Source organism: Oncorhynchus gorbuscha, unplaced genomic scaffold (genome assembly GCF_021184085.1).
Source record: "Oncorhynchus gorbuscha isolate QuinsamMale2020 ecotype Even-year unplaced genomic scaffold, OgorEven_v1.0 Un_scaffold_745, whole genome shotgun sequence".
NCBI classification, from domain to species: Eukaryota; Metazoa; Chordata; class Actinopteri; order Salmoniformes; family Salmonidae; genus Oncorhynchus; species Oncorhynchus gorbuscha.
Genome location: NW_025745790.1, coordinates 134,935 through 158,075, shown reverse-complemented (window position 1 = coordinate 158,075; position 23,141 = coordinate 134,935). Strand labels below are relative to the sequence as shown.

Genomic DNA, 23,141 nt, shown 5'->3' with positions numbered 1-23,141 from the left:
CCACACTGATATGTCTGCCAGACATGCAGAGATGCGATTCGCCACCTGGTCATCAGAAGGGGGAAAGGAGAAGATTAGTTGTGTGTCGTCTGCATAGCAATGATAGGAGAGACCATGTGAGGTTATGACAGAGCCAAGTGACTTGGTGTATAGCGAGAATAGGAGAGGGCCTAGAACAGAGCCCTGGGGGACACCAGTGGTGAGAGCGCGTGGTGAGGAGACAGATTCTCGCCACGCCACCTGGTAGGAGCGACCTGTCAGGTAGGACGCAATCCAAGCGTGGGCCGCGCCGGAGATGCCCAACTCGGAGAGGGTGGAAAAAGGACATAGACTACCCACCCCAACTCACGACCTGACCAACCTAACACAAAGACATAAAAAAGGAACTAAGGTCAGAACGTGACAATGCAGGTGTTGAAGCACATTGGCTCAGAAAAACTCCCTAGAAAGGCCAAAACCTAGGAAGAAACCTAGAGAGGAACCAGGCTATGAGGGGTGGCCAGTCCTCTTCTGGCTGTGCCGGATGGAGATTATAACAGAACATGGCCAAGATGTTCAAAAATGACCAGCATGGTCAAATAATAATAATCACAGTAGTTGTCAAGGGTGCAACAAGTCAGCACCTCAGGAGTAAAGGTGTCTTTTCATAGCCAATCATTGAGAGTATCTCGGCTTCTCCTGCTGTCTCTAGAGAGTTGAAAACAGCAGGTCTGGGACAGGTAGCACATCCGGTGAATAGGTCAGGGTTCCATTACTGCAGGCAGAACAGTTCAAACTGGAGCAGCAGCACGGCAAAGGTGGACTGAGGACAGCAAGGAGTCATCAGGCCAGGTAGTCCTGAGGCATGCTCCTAGGGCTCAGGTCCTCAGAGAGAGAAAGAGAGAATTAGAGAGAGCATACTTAAATTCACACAGGACACCGGATAAGCCAGGAGAAATACTCCAGATATATCAGACTGACTCTAGCCCCCGACACATAAACTACTGCAGCATAAATACTGGAGGCTGAGACAGGAGGGGTCAGGAGACACTGTGGCCCCATCCGATGATACCCCCGGACAGGGCCAAACAGGAAGGATATAACCCCACCCACTTTGCCAAAGCACAGCCCCCACACCACTAGAGGGATATCTTCAACCACCAACTTACCATCCTGAGATAAGGCCGAGTATAGCACACAAAGATCTCCGCCACGGCACAACCCAAGGGGGGCCACCAACCCAGACAAGAAGATCACATCAGTGACTCAACCCACTCAAGTGACGCACCCCTCCTAGGGATGGTATGAAAGGGCACCAGTAATCCAGTGACTCAGCCCCTGTAATAGGGTTAGAATCCCAGTGGAAAGAGGGGAACCGGCCAGGCAGAGACAGCAAGGGCGGTTCGTTGCTCCAGAGCCTTTCCGTTCACCTTCCCACTCCTGGGCCAGACTACACTCAATCATATGACCCCACTGAAGAGATGAGTCTTCTGTAAAGACTTAAAGGTTGAGACCGAGTTTGCGTCTCTCACATGGGTAGGCAGACCATTCCATAAAAATGGAGCTCTATAGGAGAAAGCCCTGCTTATTCCAGACCCATCCCCATGGGCAGGGATACCTGAACACACACACACACACACACACACACACACACACACACACACACACACACACACACACACACACACACACACACACACACACACACACACACACACACACACACACACACACACACACACACACACACACACACACACACACACACTATAGAACTTTGAGATTATTTTTCAATGAACAGTGCGTTACAAATTCAATGTATTGTTAGTATTTAATATTAAATTACAACCCTCATTCAGCCATACATTTATGACACAAAAACATTTTCAAAGGACATTTTTGCAGACCCGTGGACTTGAAATGCCAAGATAGATAACCCCTGTCACGTTACACAAACAACCCCTCTTGGACTGTCAACAGATCTTCAGCCTACACACACAGCCCACCCACGTACGCACACAGACGTGGGCTACACAGCCGCCACATTAGAACACACACACACACACACACCCAACCCTGTAACACACCCCTCCCTGCATCATGTTTTTCAATGAACAGCGAGTTACAAACTCAATGTTTTGTTATTATTTAGTATTAAACTTCAACCCAGCCAGACACTTATTACAAAAAAACACATTTTCAATTGACATGTTTGTAGAACCCTGCTTACTGTAGAAATGTGTCCATTTGGTAATTAGGTCTGTAGAAATGTGTCCATTTGGTAATTAGGTCTGTAGAAATGTTAACACCAAGGCATAATATTGTGGCCCTTTGTTATAAATAGCAATATGAAAGTACATTTTGGAGACAGATTGTCCTTGCAATGCAATAATAATATTTATTATAGGCATATCCCTTAATATTAGCAACTACTGCTGCTCTGACAGTTACACACTGGTATCAGCTGAGGTTATACAGCACATACTGTTATCTACAGAACACACACACCTCCCACACACACCCAATGCACACACACCCAATACACACACACCCACCCACCTCCCATACAAACCCACCCCACACACACCCAACACACCCACCCCACACATACCCCCCACACACACCCACCCATCCACCTCCCACACACACCCAATGCACACACACCCAATACACACACACCCAATACACACACACACACACACCACACAGCTCCGACACACACCCAATACACACACACCTCCCACACACACCCAATGCACACACCCACCACACACACACACACCCCACACAGCTCCGACACACACCCCACACATACCCCCCACACACACCCACCCACCTCCCATACAAACCCACCCCACACACCTCCCACACACACACCCAACACATACCCCCCACACACACCCGCCCACCTCCCATACAAACCCACCCCACACACACCCAACACACACACCTCCCACATGCACCCAATACACACACACCGAATACACACACCTCCCACACACACCCAACACACACCCCCCCACCTCCCACATGCACCCAATACACACACACACACCCTACACACTTCCCATACAAACCCATCCCACACACAACACACCTACCACATACCCACACACACACACACACACACACACACACACACACACACACACACACACACACACACACACACACACACACACACACACACACACACACACACACACACACACACACCTACCAGACATACCCCCCCCCCCACCCACACACACACACAACACACATTTCCACATATACCCCACATCTAGCTACTGTATCACACCCCACCCTGCCCCCATCTAGTTACTGTAACACCCCCCACCCTGTCCCCATCTAATTACTGTAACACACCCTGCCCTGCCCCATCTAGTTACTGTAACACACCCTGCCCTGCCCCATCTAGTTACTGTAACACACCCTGCCCTGCCCCATCTAGTTACTGTAACACACCCTGCCCTGCCCCATCTAGTTACTGTAACACACCCTGCCCTGCCCCATCTAGTTACTGTAACACACCCTGCCCCATCTAGTTACTGTAACACACCCTGCCCTGCCCCATCTAGTTACTGTAACACACCCTGCCCTGCCCCATCTAGTTACTGTAACACACCCCACCCTGCCCCATCTAGTTACTGTAACACACCCCACCCTGCCCCCATCTAGTTACTATAACACCCCCCACCCTGTCCCCATCTAATTACTGTAACACACCCTGCCCTGCCCCATCTAGTTACTGTAACACACCCTAGTTACTGTAACACACCCCACCCTGCCCCCATCTAGTTACTATAACACACCCTGCCCCATCTAGTTACTGTAACACACCCTGCCCCATCTAGTTACTGTAACACACCCTGCCCTGCCCCATCTAGTTACTGTATCACACCCCACCCTGCCCCCATCTAGTTACTGTAACACACCCTGCCCCCATCTAGTTACTGTAACACACCCCACCCTGCCCCATCTAGTTACTGTAACACACCCCACCCTGCCCCATCTAGTTACTGTAACACACCCTGTCCCCATCTAGTTACTGTAACACACCACACCCTGCCCCATCTAGTTACTGTAACACACCCCACCCTGCCCCATCTAGTTACTGTAACACACCCCACCCTGCCCCATCTAGTTACTGTAACACACCCTGTCCCCATCTAGTTACTGTAACACCCCCACCCTGTCCCCATCTAATTACTGTAACACACCCTGCCCTGCCCCATCTAGTTACTGTATCACACCCCACCCTGCCCCCATCTAGTTACTGTAACACACCCTGTCCCCATCTAGTTACTGTAACACACCCCACCCTGCCCCATCTAGTTACTGTAACACACCCCACCCTGCCCCCATCTAGTTACTGTAACACACCCTGCCCCATCTAGTTACTGTAACACACCCCACCCTGCCCCATCTAGTTACCGTAACACCCCACCCTGCCCCCATCTAGTTACCGTAACACACCCCACCCTGCCCCATCTAGTTACCGTAACACACCCCACCCTGCCCCATCTAGTTACTGTAACACACCCCACCCTGCCCCTATCTAGTTACTGTAACACACCCCACCCTGCCCCCATCTAGTTACTGTAACACACCCCACCCTGCCCCCATCTAGTTACTGTAACACACCCCACCCTGCCCCTATCTAGTTACTGTAACACACCCCACCCTGCCCCCATCTAGTTACTGTAACACAAAGCTAATATTAGGTGTAAACCATCTTTAATCAATGCCAATATGACATTTCACAGGATCACTAGTACTGACTTTTCAATATGGTAGCACCTCTGAATTATTCGTTTAAAAAAAACTAAAACATAAGTTCATTTTATTTCACATCCAGAAAGAATTTACAGTGTACAAATATGCAAATATAAATAAGTGATAAGAAAAAAACCCTCAATGGAGACAATAAGCCTTTTAGATACACAGAACACAACCTAAATGGCACCCTATTCCCTATATAGTGCACTACTTTTAACCAGAGTCCTGTGGCCAATGGCACCCTATTCCCTCTATAATGTATTACTTTTGACCATCTCTCTTTATCTGACTTAAATAAATAAAGGTGAAATAAAATTAACAAAAAAAATGTATAAACTTTACAGAATGTCTTTGTTCTGAAGTTCACCATCCCTTTTACAGAATGTCTTTGTTTTGATTACCTGCTGAGGTAATCATCCTTTATAGAATGTCTTTGTTGTGATCATGTTGAAGTTTAGCATCCTTATTAGAATGTCTTTGTCTTGATCATGTTGAAGTTTAGCATCCTTATTAGAATGTCTTTGTCTTGATCATGTTGAAGTTTAGCATCCTTATTAGAATGTCTTTGTTTTGATCACCTGTTGTGGTTGACCATCCTTTATAGAATGTCCTTGTTTTGATCATGTTGAAGTTTAGCATCCTTATTAGAATGTCTTTGTTTTGATCATGTTGAAGTTGACTATCGTTAACATAATATCTTTGTTGTGATCACCTGTTGTGGTTGACCATCCTTAAATAAATGTCGGGCTTCCAGGTTTTATCCATGGAATGGATGTGCTCCTTAGCCTTCAACCTCAGTGCTGCGATGCTGGAACCATGTTCCAGGTCCTTAGCAGAGGGTACTTATCATTGAAGCTGCAGAGGCACTGGTAGAGTGGCGTGGCCACAGACTGCATCCCCTGCATGCCCTGTACCATCCCTTTGTGCACCATGCCATGTCCTGTGAGACTGTCGAGGAAGCTGTGGCTGTGGCTGTGAGAGTGGGAGTGGCTGGTGTAGGCAGGCTGAAAGTGAGGGCCCTGCCCTGGGCCTGCATATCCAGGGATAGTGTGCATCGGGTTGCCACTGGACATGGGAGATGCCAGCCAGGGGTCCAGGGGTAATGGGTTGGACATGAGCCCCACATTGGAGGGCGACCGGTTGAAAGACAACATGGGGGAGTGATGGAGCTTTGTTGAGTTGGAGTCCATCTTCTCCTGACGTCTCCACTTAGCCCGACGGTTCTGGAACCACACCTGGACACGGACAGAGAGGATACCGTAGTATTAGTCTACAGTAGTCACTCAGCAGTGCACACTACATCAATGCAGTGCACACTACATCACAATAATGGTAGTAATAATGGTATTAGTCTACAGTAGTCACTCAGCAGTGCACACTACATCACAATAATGGTAGTAATGGTATTATACAGTAGTCACTCAGCAGTGCACACTACATCACAATAATGGTAGTAATGGTATTAGTCTACAGTAGTCACCAGTAGTGCACACTACATCACAGTGTCACACTAGTCACATCACAATAATGGTAGTAATAATAGTATTTGTAGATTTTGTTGTTGATGTTTTGCTTAAATATTTTTTTTTTTTTATGACCTGGACTAAATTATTCAGAATTCAAATTAATTTGGTTAGAGGCTGTGTAATTTAGTTAGAGGCTGTGTAATTTAGTTAGAGGCTGTGTAAGAGGCTGTGTAATTTAGTTAGAGGCTGTGTAAGAGGCTGTGTAAGAGTCTGTGTAATTTAGTTAGAGGCTGTGTAAGAGGCTGTGTAAGAGTCTGTGTAATTTAGTTAGAGGCTGTGTAAGAGGCTGTGTAATTTAGTTAGAGGCTGTGTAATTTAGTTAGAGGCTGTGTAAGAGGCTGTGTAATTTAGTTAGAGGCTGTGTAATTTAGTTAGAGGCTGTGTAAGAGGCTGTGTAATTTAGTTAGAGGCTGTGTAAGAGGCTGTGTAAGAGTCTGTGTAATTTAGTTAGAGGCTGTGTAAGAGGCTGTGTAAGAGTCTGTGTAATTTAGTTAGAGGCTGTGTAAGAGGCTGTGTAATTTGGTTAGAGGCTGTGTAAGAGGCTGTGTAATTTAGTTAGAGGCTGTGTAAGAGGCTGTGTAATTTGGTTAGAGGCTGTGTAAGAGGCTGTGTAATTTAGTTAGAGGCTGTGTAAGAGGCTGTGTAATTTAGTTAGAGGCTGTGTAAGAGGCTGTGTAATTTGGTTAGAGGCTGTGTAAGAGGCTGTGTAATTTGGTTAGAGGCTGTGTAAGAGGCTGTGTAATTTAGTTAGAGGCTGTGTAAGAGGCTGTGTAATTTAGTTAGAGGCTGTGTAATTTAGTTAGAGGCTGTGTAAGAGGCTGTGTAAGAGTCTGTGTAATTTAGTTAGAGGCTGTGTAAGAGGCTGTGTAATTTAGTTAGAGGCTGTGTAATTTAGTTAGAGGCTGTGTAAGAGGCTCTGTAATTTAGTTAGAGGCTGTGTAATTTAGTTAGAGGCTGTGTAAGAGGCTGTGTAATTTAGTTAGAGGCTGTGTAAGAGGCTGTGTAAGAGTCTGTGTAATTTAGTTAGAGGCTGTGTAGAGAGGCTGTGTAATTTAGTTGTGTAAGAGGCTGTGTAATTTGGTTAGAGGCTGTGTAAGAGGCTGTGTAATTTAGTTAGAGGCTGTGTAAGAGGCTGTGTAATTTGGTTAGAGGCTGTGTAAGAGGCTGTGTAATTTAGTTAGAGGCTGTGTAAGAGGCTGTGTAATTTAGTTAGAGGCTGTGTAAGAGGCTGTGTAATTTAGTTAGAGGCTGTGTAAGAGGCTGTGTAATTTGGTTAGAGGCTGTGTAGAGGCTGTGTAATTTAGTTAGAGGCTGTGTAAGAGGCTGTGTAATTAGAGTTAGAGGCTGTGTAATTTAGTTAGAGGCTGTGTAAGAGGCTGTGTAATTTAGTTAGAGGCTGTGTAAGAGGCTGTGTAATTTAGTTAGAGGCTGTGTAAGAGGCTGTGTAGAGTCTGTGTAATTTAGTTAGAGGCTGTGTAGAGGCTGTGTAAGAGTCTGTGTAATTTAGTTAGAGGCTGTGTAAGAGGCTGTGTAATTTAGTTAGAGGCTGTGTAATTTAGTTAGAGGCTGTGTAAGAGGCTGTGTAATTTAGTTAGAGAGGCTGTGTAATTTAGTTAGAGGCTGTGTAAGGCTGTGTAATTTAGTTAGAGGCTGTGTAAGAGGCTGTGTGTGTAATTTAGTTAGAGGCTGTGTAAGAGGCTGTGTAAGAGTCTGTGTAATTTAGTTAGAGGCTGTGTATTTTTGGTTAGAGGCTGTGTAAGAGTCTGTGTAATTTAGTTAGAGGCTGTGTAAGAGGTGTAATTTGGTTAGAGGCTGTGTGTAAGAGGCTGTAGTTAGAGGCTGTGTAAGAGGCTGTGTAATTTGGTTAGAGGCTGTGTAAGAGGCTGTGTAATTTAGTTAGAGGCTGTGTAAGAGGCTGTGTAATTTAGTTAGAGGCTGTGTAAGAGGCTGTGTAATTTAGTTAGAGGCTGTGTAAGAGGCTGTGTAATTTGGTTAGAGGCTGTGTAAGAGGCTGTGTAATTTGGTTAGAGGCTGCTGTAATTTAGTTAGAGGCTGTGTAAGAGGCTGTAATTTAGTTAGAGGCTGTGTAATTTAGTTAGAGGCTGTGTAAGAGGCTGTGTAATTTAGTTAGAGGCTGTGTAAGAGGCTGTGTAATTTAGTTAGAGGCTGTGTAAGAGGCTGTGTAAGAGTCTGTGTAATTTAGTTAGAGGCTGTGTAAGAGGCTGTGTAAGAGTCTGTGTAATTTAGTTAGAGGCTGTGTAAGAGGCTGTGTAATTTAGTTAGAGGCTGTGTAATTTAGTTAGAGGCTGTGTAAGAGGCTGTGTAATTTAGTTAGAGGCTGTGTAATTTAGTTAGAGGCTGTGTAAGAGGCTGTGTAATTTAGTTAGAGGCTGTGTAAGAGGCTGTGTAAGAGTCTGTGTAATTTAGTTAGAGGCTGTGTAAGAGGCTGTGTAAGAGTCTGTGTAATTTAGTTAGAGGCTGTGTAAGAGGCTGTGTAATTTGGTTAGAGGCTGTGTAAGAGGCTGTGTAATTTAGTTAGAGGCTGTGTAAGAGGCTGTGTAATTTGGTTAGAGGCTGTGTAAGAGGCTGTGTAATTTAGTTAGAGGCTGTGTAAGAGGCTGTGTAATTTAGTTAGAGGCTGTGTAAGAGGCTGTGTAATTTGGTTAGAGGCTGTGTAAGAGGCTGTGTAATTTAGTTAGAGGCTGTGTAAGAGGCTGTGTAATTTGGTTAGAGGCTGTGTAAGAGGCTGTGTAATTTAGTTAGAGGCTGTGTAAGAGGCTGTGTAATTTAGTTAGAGGCTGTGTAATTTAGTTAGAGGCTGTGTAAGAGGCTGTGTAATTTAGTTAGAGGCTGTGTAAGAGGCTGTGTAATTTAGTTAGAGGCTGTGTAAGAGGCTGTGTAAGAGGCTGTGTAATTTAGTTAGAGGCTGTGTAAGAGGCTGTGTAATTCTGTGTAATTCGGTTAGAGGCTGTGTAAGAGGCTGTGTAATTTAGTTAGAGGCTGTGTAAGAGGCTGTGTAATTTAGTTAAAGGCTGTGTAATTCTGTGTAATTCGGTTAGAGGCTGTGTAAGAGGCTGTGTAATTCTGTGTAATTTGGTTAGAGGCTGTGTAAGAGGCTGTGTAATTCTGTGTAATTTGGTTAGAGGCTGTGTAAGAGGCTGTTGTAATTCTGTGTAATTTGGTTAGAGGCTGTGTAAGAGCCTGTGTAATTTGGTTAGAGGCTGAGTAATTTAGTTAGAGGCTGTGTAATTCTGTGTAATTTATTTAACCTGTGGTAAGCTACTGGTGCCTACAGGTTAAACATAGTAGTGAACCAGTTTTTAAAAGAGAAAACATTTTCTTCACTCCAGTTTAAAGTGCCAGTGTACCAATATATTTGACGGCAACTGTATGAGAAAATGTATGAGAAGTCTCCACCTCCTAAATAGAATCTCTCAGCCAAAGCATGGGCCAAATTTCCCATCCCGTTCCAACATTTGCAAGAGGAGAACACTTGTCCAAAAATGTGTGCTGGTGGTGCTGATTACAGTAGTAGTGGTTGTAATGGTAATAGTAGTGGTGGTGGTGGCAATAGTAGTAGTGGTGGCAATAGTAGTAGTGGTGGTAATAGTAGTAGTAGTGGTGGTTGTGGTAATAGTAGTGGTGGTGGTGGCAATAGTAGTAGTGGTGGTAATAGTAGTGGTGGTGGTAATAGTAGTGGTGGTGGTAATAGTAGTGGTGGTGGTAATAGTAGTGGTGGCAATAGTAGTAGTGGTGGTAATAGTAGTGGTGGTGGTAATAGTAGTGGTGGTGGTAATAGTAGTGGTGGTGGTAATAGTAGTGGTGGCAATAGTAGTAGTGGTGGTAATAGTAGTGGTGGTGGTAATAGTAGTGGTGGTGGTAATAGTAGTGGTGGTGGTAATAGTAGTGGTGGTGGTGGTGGTAATAGTAGTAGTGGTGGTGGTAATAGTAGTGGTGGTGGTAATAGTAGTAGTGGTGGTAATAGTAGTGGTGGTAATAATAGTGGTGGTGGTAATAGTAGTGGTGGTGGTGGTAATAGTAGTGGTGGTGGTGGTAATAGTAGTGGTGGTGGTGGTAATAGTAGTGGTGAGGGTGGTAATAGTAGTGGTGAGGGTGGTAATAGTAGTGGTGGTGGTGGTAGAGACTATACAGCATTTATAGTGTATAGTAGTAGTAGTAGTAGATAGGTAGAGACTATACAGTATTAATAGTGTATAGTAGTAGTAGTAGTAGTAGTAGATAGGTAGAGACTATACAGTATTAGTAGTGTATAGTAGTAGTAGTATTAGATAGGTAGAGACTATACAGTATTAATAGTGTATAGTAGTAGTAGTAGTAGTAGTAGTAGATAGGTAGAGACTACAGTATTAATAGTGTATAGTAGTAGTAGTAGTAGTAGTAGATAGGTAGAGACTATACAGTATTAATAGTGTATAGTAGTAGTAGTAGTAGATAGGTAGAGACTATACAGTATTATTAGTGTATAGTAGTAGTAGCAGATAGGTAGAGACTATACAGTATTAATAGTGTATAGTAGTAGTAGTATTAGATAGGTAGAGACTATACAGTATTGATAGTGTATAGTATAGTAGTAGTAGTAGTAGTAGTAGATAGGTAGAGACTATACAGTATTAATAGTGTATAGTAGTAGTAGTAGTAGTAGTATTAGATAGGTAGAGACTATACAGTATTATTACTGTGTAGTAGTAGTAGTAGATAGGTAGAGACTATACAGTATTAGTAGTGTAGTAGTAGTAGTATTAGATAGGTAGAGACTATACAGTATTAATAGTGTATAGTAGTAGTAGTAGTATTAGATAGGTAGAGACTATACAGTATTAATAGTGTATAGTAGTAGTAGTAGTAGTAGATAGGTAGAGACTATACAGTATTAATAGTGTATAGTAGTAGTAGTAGATAGGTAGAGACTACAGTATTAATAGTGTATAGTAGTAGTAGTAGTAGATAGGTAGAGACTACAGTATTAATAGTGTATAGTAGTAGTAGTAGTAGTAGATAGGTAGAGACTATACAGTATTAATAGTGTATATTAGTAGTAGTAGTAGATAGGTAGAGACTACAGTATTAATAGTGTATAGTAGTAGTAGTAGTAGTAGATAGGTAGAGACTATACAGTATTAATAGTGTATAGTAGTAGTAGTATTAGATAGGTAGAGACTATACAGCATTTATAGTGTATAGTAGTAGTAGTAGTAGTAGATAGGTAGAGACTATACAGTATTATTAGTGTATAGTAGTAGTAGTAGATAGGTAGAGACTATACAGTATTAATAGTGTATAGTAGTAGTAGTAGTAGATAGGTAGAGACTATACAGTATTAATAGTGTATAGTAGTAGTAGTAGTAGTAGATAGGTAGAGACTATACAGTATTAATAGTGTATAGTAGTAGTAGTAGTAGTATTAGATAGGTAGAGACTATGCAGCATTTATAGTGTATAGTAGTAGTAGTAGTAGTAGATAGGTAGAGACTATACAGTATTATTAGTGTATAGTAGTAGTAGTAGATAGGTAGAGACTATACAGTATTAATAGTGTATAGTAGTAGTAGTAGTAGATAGATGGAGACTATACAGTATTAATAGTCTATAGTAGTAGTAGTTTTAGATAGGTAGAGACTATACAGTATTAGTAGTGTATAGTAGTAGTAGTAGATAGGTGGAGACTATACAGTATTAGTAGTGTATAGTAGTAGTAGATAGGTAGAGACTATACAGTATTATTAGTGTATAGTAGTAGTAGTAGCAGATAGGTAGAGACTATACAGTATTAATAGTGTATAGTAGTAGTAGTATTAGATAGGTAGAGACTATACAGTATTATTAGTGTATAGTAGTAGTAGTATTAGATAGGTAGACTATACAGTATTAATAGTGTATAGTAGTAGTAGTAGTAGTAGATAGGTAGAGACTATACAGTATTAATAGTGTATAGTAGTAGTAGTAGATAGGTAGAGACTATACAGTATTAATAGTGTATAGTAGTAGTAGTAGATAGGTAGAGACTATACAGCATTTATAGTGTATAGTAGTAGTAGTAGTAGATAGGTAGAGACTATACAGTATTAATAGTGTATAGTAGTAGTAGTAGTATTAGATAGGTAGAGACTATACAGTATTAGTAGTGTATAGTAGTAGTAGTAGATAGGTAGAGACTATACAGCATTTATAGTGTATAGTAGTAGTAGTAGTAGATAGGTAGAGACTATACAGTATTAGTAGTGTATAGTAGTAGTAGTATTAGATAGGTAGAGACTATACAGTATTAATAGTGTATAGTAGTAGTAGTAGTAGTAGTAGATAGGTAGAGACTACAGTATTAATAGTGTATAGTAGTAGTAGTAGTAGTAGTAGATAGGTAGAGACTATACAGTATTAATAGTGTATAGTAGTAGTAGTAGTAGATAGGTAGAGACTATACAGTATTATTAGTGTATAGTAGTAGTAGCAGATAGGTAGAGACTATACAGTATTAATAGTGTATAGTAGTAGTAGTATTAGATAGGTAGAGACTATACAGTATTGATAGTGTATAGTAGTAGTAGTAGTAGTAGTAGTAGATAGGTAGAGACTATACAGTATTATTAGTGTATAGTAGTAGTAGTAGATATGTAGAGACTATACAGTATTATTAGTGTATAGTAGTAGTAGTCGATAGGTAGAGACTATACAGTATTAATAGTGTATAGTAGTAGTAGTAGTAGATAGGTAGAGACTATACAGTATTAATAGTGTATAGTAGTAGTAGTAGTAGTATTAGATAGGTAGAGACTATACAGTATTAATAGTGTATAGTAGTAGTAGTAGATAGGTAGAGACTACAGTATTAATAGTGTATAGTAGTAGTAGTAGTAGATAGGCAGAGACTATACAGTATTAATGGTGTAGCTAGTTGGTAGAGTAGTAGTAACGCCAGTAGTAGATAGATAAAACGTCTGCTAAATGGCATATATTTTTTATTTTTATTTTTAGTAGTAGTAGATACAGAGAATACAGTATTAATAGTGTATATTAGTAGTAGTAGTAGATAGGTAGAGACTATACAGTATTAATAGTGTATAGTAGTAGTAGTAGTAGTAGATAGGTAGAGACTATACAGTATTAATAGTGTATAGTAGTAGTAGTATTAGATAGGTAGAGACTATACAGTATTAATAGTGTATAGTAGTAGTAGTAGTAGATAGGTAGAGACTATACAGTATTAATAGTGTATAGTAGTAGTAGTAGATAGGTAGAGACTATACAGTATTAATAGTGTATAGTAGTAGTAGTAAACCAGATAGGTAGAGACTATACAGTATTAATAGTGTATAGTAGTAGTAGTAGTAGTAGATAGGTAGAGACTATACAGTATTAATAGTGTATAGTAGTAGTAGTAGTATTAGATAGGTAGAGACTATACAGCATGAATAGTGTATAGTAGTAGTAGTAGTAGTAGATAGGTAGAGACTATACAGCATTATTAGTGTATAGTAGTAGTAGTAGTAGATAGTAGAGACTATACAGTATTAATAGTGTATAGTAGTAGTAGTAGTAGATAGGTAGAGACTATACAGTATTAATAGTGTATAGTAGTAGTAGTAGTAGATAGGTAGAGACTATACAGTATTAATAGTGTAGTAGTAGTAGTAGTAGATAGGTAGAGACTATACAGTATTAATAGTGTAGTAGTAGTAGTAGTAGATGGTAGAGACTATACAGTATTAATAGTGTATAGTAGTAGTAGTAGATAGGTAGAGACTATACAGTATTAATAGTGTATAGATAGGTAGAGACTATACAGCATTTATAGTGTATAGTAGTAGTAGTAGTAGTAGATAGAGACTATACAGTATTATTAGTGTAGTAGTAGTAGTAGTAGATAGGTAGAGACTATACAGTATTAATAGTGTATAGTAGTAGTAGTAGTAGATAGGTAGAGACTATACAGTATTAGTAGTGTATAGTAGTAGTAGTAGTAGTAGATAGGTAGAGACTATACAGTATTAATAGTGTATAGTAGTAGTAGTAGTATTAGATAGGTAGAGACTATACAGCATTTATAGTGTATAGTAGTAGTAGTAGTAGTATTAGATAGGTAGAGACTATACAGTATTAATAGTGTATAGTAGTAGTAGTAGATAGGTAGAGACTATACAGTATTAATAGTGTATAGTAGTAGTAGTAGTAGATAGGTAGAGACTATACAGTATTAATAGTGTATAGTAGTAGTAGTAGTAGATAGGTAGAGACTATACAGTATTAATAGTGTATATTAGTAGTAGTAGTAGATAGGTAGAGACTATACAGTATTAATAGTGTATATAGTAGTAGTAGTAGTAGATAGGTAGAGACTATACAGTATTAATAGTGTATAGTAGTAGTAGTAGTAGATAGGTAGAGACTATACAGTATTAATAGTGTATAGTAGTAGTAGTAGATAGGTAGAGACTATACAGTATTAATAGTGTATAGTAGTAGTAGTAGATAGGTAGAGACTATACAGTATTAATAGTGTATAGTAGTAGTAGTAGATAGGTAGAGACTATACAGTATTAATAGTGTATATAGTAGTAGTAGTAGATAGGTAGAGACTATACAGTATTAATAGTGTATAGTAGTAGTAGTAGTAGATAGGTAGAGACTATACAGTATTAATAGTGTATAGTAGTAGTAGTAGCAGATAGGTAGCGACTATACAGTATTAATAGTGTATAGTAGTAGTAGTAGTAGATAGGTAGAGACTATACAGTATTAATAGTGTATAGTAGTAGTAGTAGTATTAGATAGGTAGAGACTATACAGTATGAATAGTGTATAGTAGTAGTAGTATTAGATAGGTAGACTATACAGTATTAATAGTGTATAGTAGTAGTAGTTGATAGGTAGAGACTATACAGTATTAATAGTGTATAGTAGTAGTAGTAGATAGGTAGAGACTATACAGTATTAATAGTGTATAGTAGTAGTAGTAGATAGGTAGAGACTATACAGCATTTATAGTGTATAGTAGTAGTAGTAGTAGATAGGTAGAGACTATACAGTATTAATAGTGTATAGTAGTAGTAGTAGTATTAGATAGGTAGAGACTATACAGTATTAGTAGTGTATAGTAGTAGTAGTAGCAGATAGGTAGAGACTATACAGTATTAATAGTGTATAGTAGTAGTAGTATTAGATAGGTAGAGACTATACAGTATTATTAGTGTATAGTAGTAGTAGTATTAGATAGGTAGACTATACAGTATTAATAGTGTATAGTAGTAGTAGTTGATAGGTAGAGACTATACAGTATTAATAGTGTATAGTAGTAGTAGTAGATAGGTAGAGACTATACAGTATTAATAGTGTATAGTAGTAGTAGTAGATAGGTAGAGACTATACAGCATTTATAGTGTATAGTAGTAGTAGTAGTAGATAGGTAGAGACTATACAGTATTAATAGTGTATAGTAGTAGTAGTAGTATTAGATAGGTAGAGACTATACAGTATTAGTAGTGTATAGTAGTAGTAGTAGATAGGTAGAGACTATACAGCATTTATAGTGTATAGTAGTAGTAGTAGTAGATAGGTAGAGACTATACAGTATTAATAGTGTATAGTAGTAGTAGTAGTAGTAGATAGGTAGAGACTATACAGTATTAGTAGTGTATAGTAGTAGTAGTATTAGATAGGTAGAGACTATACAGTATTAATAGTGTATAGTAGTAGTAGTAGTAGTAGTAGATAGGTAGAGACTACAGTATTAATAGTGTATAGTAGTAGTAGTAGTAGTAGTAGATAGGTAGAGACTATACAGTATTAATAGTGTATAGTAGTAGTAGTAGTAGATAGGTAGAGACTATACAGTATTATTAGTGTATAGTAGTAGTAGCAGATAGGTAGAGACTATACAGTATTAATAGTGTATAGTAGTAGTAGTAGATAGGTAGAGACTATACAGTATTGATAGTGTATAGTAGTAGTAGTAGTAGTAGTAGATAGGTAGAGACTATACAGTATTAATAGTGTATAGTAGTAGTAGTAGTAGTAGTATTAGATAGGTAGAGACTATACAGTATTATTAGTGTGTAGTAGTAGTAGTAGATAGGTAGAGACTATACAGTATTAGTAGTGTATAGTAGTAGTAGTATTAGATAGGTAGAGACTATACAGTATTAATAGTGTATAGTAGTAGTAATAGTAGTATTAGATAGGTAGAGACTATACAGTATTAATAGTGTATATAGTAGTAGTAGTAGTATTAGAGTAGTAGAGACTATACAGTATTAATAGTGTATAGTAGTAGTAGTAGATAGGTAGAGACTACAGTATTAATAGTGTATAGTAGTAGTAGTAGTAGATAGGTAGAGACTACGGTATTAATAGTGTATAGTAGTAGTAGTAGTAGTAGATAGGTAGAGACTATACAGTATTAATAGTGTATGGTTAGTTTAGTAGTAGTAGATGGTAGAGACTACAGTATTAATAGTGTATAGTAGTAGTAGTAGTAGTAGATAGGTAGAGACTATACAGTATTAATAGTGTAGTGGTAGTAGTAGTAGTATTAGATAGGTAGAGACTATACAGCATTTATAGTGTATAGTAGTAGTAGTAGTAGTAGATAGGTAGAGACTATACAGTATTATTAGTGTATAGTAGTAGTAGTAGATAGGTAGAGACTATACAGTATTAATAGTGTATAGTAGTAGTAGTAGTAGATAGGTAGAGACTATACAGTATTAATAGTGTATAGTAGTAGTAATAGTAGTAGATAGGTAGAGACTATACAGTATTAATAGTGTATAGTAGTAGTAGTAGTAGTATTAGATAGGTAGAGACTATACAGCATTTATAGTGTATAGTAGTAGTAGTAGTAGTGGTAGAGACTATACAGTATTATTAGTGTATAGTAGTAGTAGTAGATAGGTAGAGACTATACAGTATTAATAGTGTATAGTAGTAGTAGTAGTAGATAGGTGGAGACTATACAGTATTAATAGTCTATAGTAGTAGTAGTTTTAGATAGGTAGAGACTATACAGTATTAGTAGTGTATAGTAGTAGTATTAGATAGGTGGAGACTATACAGTATTAGTAGTGTATAGTAGTAGTAGATAGGTAGAGACTATACAGTATTATTAGTGTATAGTAGTAGTAGTAGCAGATAGGTAGAGACTATACAGTATTAATAGTGTATAGTAGTAGTAGTATTAGATAGGTAGAGACTATACAGTATTATTAGTGTATAGTAGTAGTAGTATTAGATAGGTAGACTATACAGTATTAATAGTGTATAGTAGTAGTAGTAGTATTAGATAGGTAGAGACTATACAGTATTAATAGTGTATAGTAGTAGTAGTAGATAGGTAGAGACTATACAGCATATTAATAGTGTATAGTAGTAGTAATAGATAGGTAGAGACTATACAGCATTTATAGTGTATAGTAGTAGTAGTAGTAGATAGGTAGAGACTATACAGTATTAATAGTGTATAGTAGTAGTAGTAGTATTAGATAGGTAGAGACTATACAGTATTAGTAGTGTATAGTAGTAGTAGTAGATAGGTAGAGACTATACAGCATTTATAGTGTATAGTAGTAGTAGTAGTAGTAGTAGATAGGTAGAGACTACAGTATTAATAGTGTATAGTAGTAGTAGTAGTAGTAGTAGATAGGTAGAGACTATACAGTATTAATAGTGTATAGTAGTAGTAGTAGTAGATAGGTAGAGACTATACAGTATTATTAGTGTATAGTAGTAGTAGCAGATAGGTAGAGACTATACAGTATTAATAGTGTATAGTAGTAGTAGTATTAGATAGGTAGAGACTATACAGTATTGATAGTGTATAGTAGTAGTAGTAGTAGTAGTATTAGATAGGTAGAGACTATACAGTATTATTAGTGTGTAGTAGTAGTAGTAGATAGGTAGAGACTATACAGTATTAGTAGTGTATAGTAGTAGTATTAGATAGGTAGAGACTATACAGTATTAATAGTGTATAGTAGTAGTAGTAGTAGTATTAGATAGGTAGAGACTATACAGTATTAATAGTGTATAGTAGTAGTAGTAGATAGGTAGAGACTACAGTATTAATAGTGTATAGTAGATAGGCAGTAGTAGCAGATAGGTAGAGACTATACAGTATTAATAGTGTATAGTAGTAGTAGTAGTAGATAGGTAGAGACTATACAGTATTAATAGTGTGTATATTAGTAGTAGTAGTAGATAGGTAGAGACTATACAGTATTAATAGTGTATAGTAGTAGTAGTAGTAGTAGTAGTAGATAGGTAGAGACTATACAGTATTAATAGTGTATAGTAGTAGTAGTAGTATTAGATAGTAGTAGAGACTATACAGCATTTATAGTGTATAGTAGTAGTAGTAGTAGTAGATAGGTAGAGACTATACATTATTATTAGTGTATAGTAGTAGTAGTAGTAGATAGGTAGAGACTATACAGTATTAATAGTGTATAGTAGTAGTAGTAGATAGGTAGAGACTATACAGTATTAATAGTGTATAGTAGTAGTAGTAGTAGTAGATAGGTAGAGACTATACAGTATTAATAGTGTATAGTAGTAGTAGTAGTAGATAGGTAGAGACTATACAGCATTTATAGTGTATAGTAGTAGTAGTAGTAGTAGATAGGTAGAGACTATACAGTATTAATAGTGTATAGTAGTAGTAGTAGTAGATAGGTAGAGACTATACAGTATTAATAGTGTATAGTAGTAGTAGTAGTAGATAGGTAGAGACTATACAGTATTAATAGTGTATAGTAGTAGTAGTAGTAGATAGGTAGAGACTATACAGTATTAATAGTGTATAGTAGTAGTAGTAGATAGGTAGAGACTATACAGTATTAATAGTGTATAGTAGTAGTAGTAGTAGATAGGTAGAGACTATACAGTATTAATAGTGTATAGTAGTAGTAGTAGATAGGTAGAGACTATACAGTATTAATAGTGTATAGTAGTAGTAGTAGATAGGTAGAGACTATACAGTATTAATAGTGTATAGTAGTAGTAGTAGATAGGTAGAGACTATACAGTATTAATAGTGTATAGTAGTAGTAGTAGTAGATAGGTAGAGACTACAGTATTAATAGTGTATAGTAGTAGTAGTAGTAGTAGATAGGTAGAGACTATACAGTATTAATAGTGTATAGTAGTAGTAGTAGTATTAGATAGGTAGAGACTATACAGCATTTATAGTGTATAGTAGTAGTAGTAGTAGTAGATAGGTAGAGACTATACAGTATTATTAGTGTATAGTAGTAGTAGTAGATAGGTAGAGACTATACAGTATTAATAGTGTATAGTAGCAGTAGTAGTAGATAGGTAGAGACTATACAGTATTAATAGTGTATAGTAGTAGTAGTAGTAGATAGGTAGAGACTATACAGTATTAATAGTGTATAGTAGTAGTAGTAGTAGTATTAGATAGGTAGAGACTATACAGCATTTATAGTGTATAGTAGTAGTAGTAGTAGTAGATAGGTAGAGACTATACAGTATTATTAGTGTATAGTAGTAGTAGTAGATAGATAGGTAGAGACTATACAGTATTAATAGTGTATAGTAGTAGTAGTAGTAGATAGGTGGAGACTATACAGTATTAATAGTCTATAGTAGTAGTAGTTTTAGATAGGTAGAGACTATACAGTATTAATAGTGTATAGTAGTAGTAGTAGATAGGTGGAGACTATACAGTATTAGTAGTGTATAGTAGTAAGTAGATAGGTAGAGACTATACAGTATTATTAGTGTATAGTAGTAGTAGTAGCAGATAGGTAGAGACTATACAGTATTAATAGTGTATAGTAGTAGTAGTATTAGATAGGTAGAGACTATACAGTATTATTAGTGTATAGTAGTAGTAGTATTAGATAGGTAGACTATACAGTATTAATAGTGTATAGTAGTAGTAGTAGTAGTAGATAGGTAGAGACTATACAGTATTAATAGTGTATAGTAGTAGTAGTAGATAGGTAGAGACTATACAGTATTAATAGTGTATAGTAGTAGTAGTACAGATAGGTAGAGACTATACAGCATTTATAGTGTATAGTAGTAGTAGTAGTAGATAGGTAGAGACTATACAGTATTAATAGTGTATAGTAGTAGTAGTAGTAGATAGGTAGAGACTATACAGTATTAGTAGTGTATAGTAGTAGTAGTAGATAGGTAGAGACTATACAGTATTAATAGTGTATAGTAGTAGTAGTAGTAGTAGATAGGTAGAGACTATACAGTATTAGTAGTGTATAGTAGTAGTAGTATTAGATAGGTAGAGACTATACAGTATTAATAGTGTATAGTAGTAGTAGTAGATAGGTAGAGACTATACAGTATTAATAGTGTATAGTAGTAGTAGTAGTAGTAGTAGATAGGTAGAGACTACAGTATTACCATAGTGTAGTAGTAGTAGTAGTAGTAGTAGTAGATAGGTAGAGACTATACAGTATTAATAGTGTATAGTAGTAGTAGTAGTAGATAGGTAGAGACTATACAGTATTATTAGTGTAGTAGTAGTAGTAGCAGATAGGTAGAGACTATACAGTATTAATAGTGTATAGTAGTAGTAGTATTAGATAGGTAGAGACTATACAGTATTGATAGTGTATAGTAGTAGTAGTAGTAGTAGATAGGTAGAGACTATACAGTATTAATAGTGTATATAGTAGTAGTAGTAGTATTAGATAGGTAGAGACTATACAGTATTATTAGTGTATAGTAGTAGTAGTAGTAGATAGGTAGAGACTATACAGTATTAATAGTGTATAGTAGTAGTAGTATTAGATAGGTAGAGACTATACAGTATTAATAGTGTATATTATAGCAGTAGATAGGCAGAGTAGTATAGTAGTAGTATTAGATAGGTAGAGACTATACAGTATTAATAGTGTATAGTAGTAGTAGTAGATAGGTAGAGACTACAGTATTAATAGTGTATAGTAGTAGTAGTAGTAGATAGGTAGAGACTATACAGTATTAATAGTGTATAGTAGTAGTAGTAGATAGGTAGAGACTATACAGTATTAATAGTGTATATTAGTAGTAGTAGTAGATAGGTAGAGACTACAGTATTAATAGTGTATAGTAGTAGTAGTAGTAGTAGATAGGTAGAGACTATACAGTATTAATAGTGTATAGTAGTAGTAGTAGTATTAGATAGGTAGAGACTATACAGCATTTATAGTGTATAGTAGTAGTAGTAGTAGTAGATAGGTAGAGACTATACAGTATTATTAGTGTATAGTAGTAGTAGATAGGTAGAGACTATACAGTATTAATAGTGTATAGTAGTAGTAGTAGTAGATAGGTAGAGACTATACAGTATTAATAGTGTATAGTAGTAGTAGTATAGTAGATAGGTAGAGACTATACAGTATTAATAGTGTATAGTAGTAGTAGTAGTATTAGATAGGTAGAGACTATACAGCATTTATAGTGTATAGTAGTAGTAGTAGTAGTAGATAGGTAGAGACTATACAGTATTATTAGTGTATAGTAGTAGTAGTCGATAGGTAGAGACTATACAGTATTAATAGTGTATAGTAGTAGTAGTAGTAGATAGGTAGAGACTATACAGTATTAATAGTGTATAGTAGTAGTAGTAGTAGATAGGTAGAGACTATACAGTATTAATAGTGTATAGTAGTAGTAGTAGATAGGTAGAGACTATACAGTATTAATAGTGTATAGTAGTAGTAGTAGATAGGTAGAGACTATACAGTATTAATCGTGTATAGTAGTAGTAGTAGATAGGTAGAGACTATACAGTATTAATAGTGTATAGTAGTAGTAGTAGTAGATAGGTAGAGACTATACAGTATTAATAGTGTATAGTAGTAGTAGTAGTAGATAGGTAGAGACTATACAGTATTAATAGTGTATAGTAGTAGTAGTAGCAGATAGTAGAGACTATACAGTATTAATAGTGTAATAGTAGTAGTAGTAGATAGGTAGAGACTATACAGTATTAATAGTGTATAGTAGTAGTAGTAGTATTAGATAGGTAGAGACTATACAGTATTGAATAGTGTATATAGTAGTAGTAGTAGATAGGTAGAGACTATACAGTATTATTAGTGTATAGTAGTAGTAGTAGATAGGTAGAGACTATACAGTATTAATAGTGTATAGTAGTAGTAATAGTAGTATTAGATAGGTAGAGACTATACAGTATTATTAGTGTATAGTAGTAGTAGTAGATAGGAGAGACTATACAGTATTAATAGTGTATAGTAGTAGTAGTAGTAGATAGGTAGAGACTATACAGTATTAATAGTGTATAGTAGTAGTAGTAGCAGATAGATAGGTAGAGACTATACAGTATAATAGTGTATAGTAGTAGTAGTAGTAGATAGGTAGAGACTATACAGTATTATTAGTGTATAGTAGTAGTAGTAGTATTAGATAGGTAGAGACTATACAGTATTAATAGTGTATAGTAGTAGTAGTAGTATTAGATAGGTAGAGACTATACAGTATGAATAGTGTATAGTAGTAGTAGTAGATAGGTAGAGACTATACAGCATTTATAGTGTATATTAGTAGTAGTAGTAGTAGTAGATAGGTAGAGACTATACAGCATTTATAGTGTATAGTAGTAGTAGTAGTAGATAGGTAGAGACTATACAGTATTAATAGTGTATAGTAGTAGTAGTAGATAGGTAGAGACTATACAGTATTAATAGTGTATAGTAGTAGTAGTAGTAGTAGTAGATAGGTAGAGACTATACAGTATTAATAGTGCATAGTAGTAGTAGTAGATAGGTAGAGACTATACAGTATTAATAGTGTATAGTAGTAGTAGTAGATAGGTAGAGACCAGTATTAATAGTGTATAGTAGTAGTAGTAGATAG

At 37.0% G+C, this 23,141-nt stretch overlaps 1 pseudogene; it reads right to left on the bottom strand.

Annotated features, from left to right (window-relative positions):
* Window positions 1-4,808: 4,808 nt before the first annotated feature.
* Window positions 4,809-23,141, bottom strand: part of LOC124020009 — a 55,018-nt pseudogene continuing 36,685 nt past the window's right edge.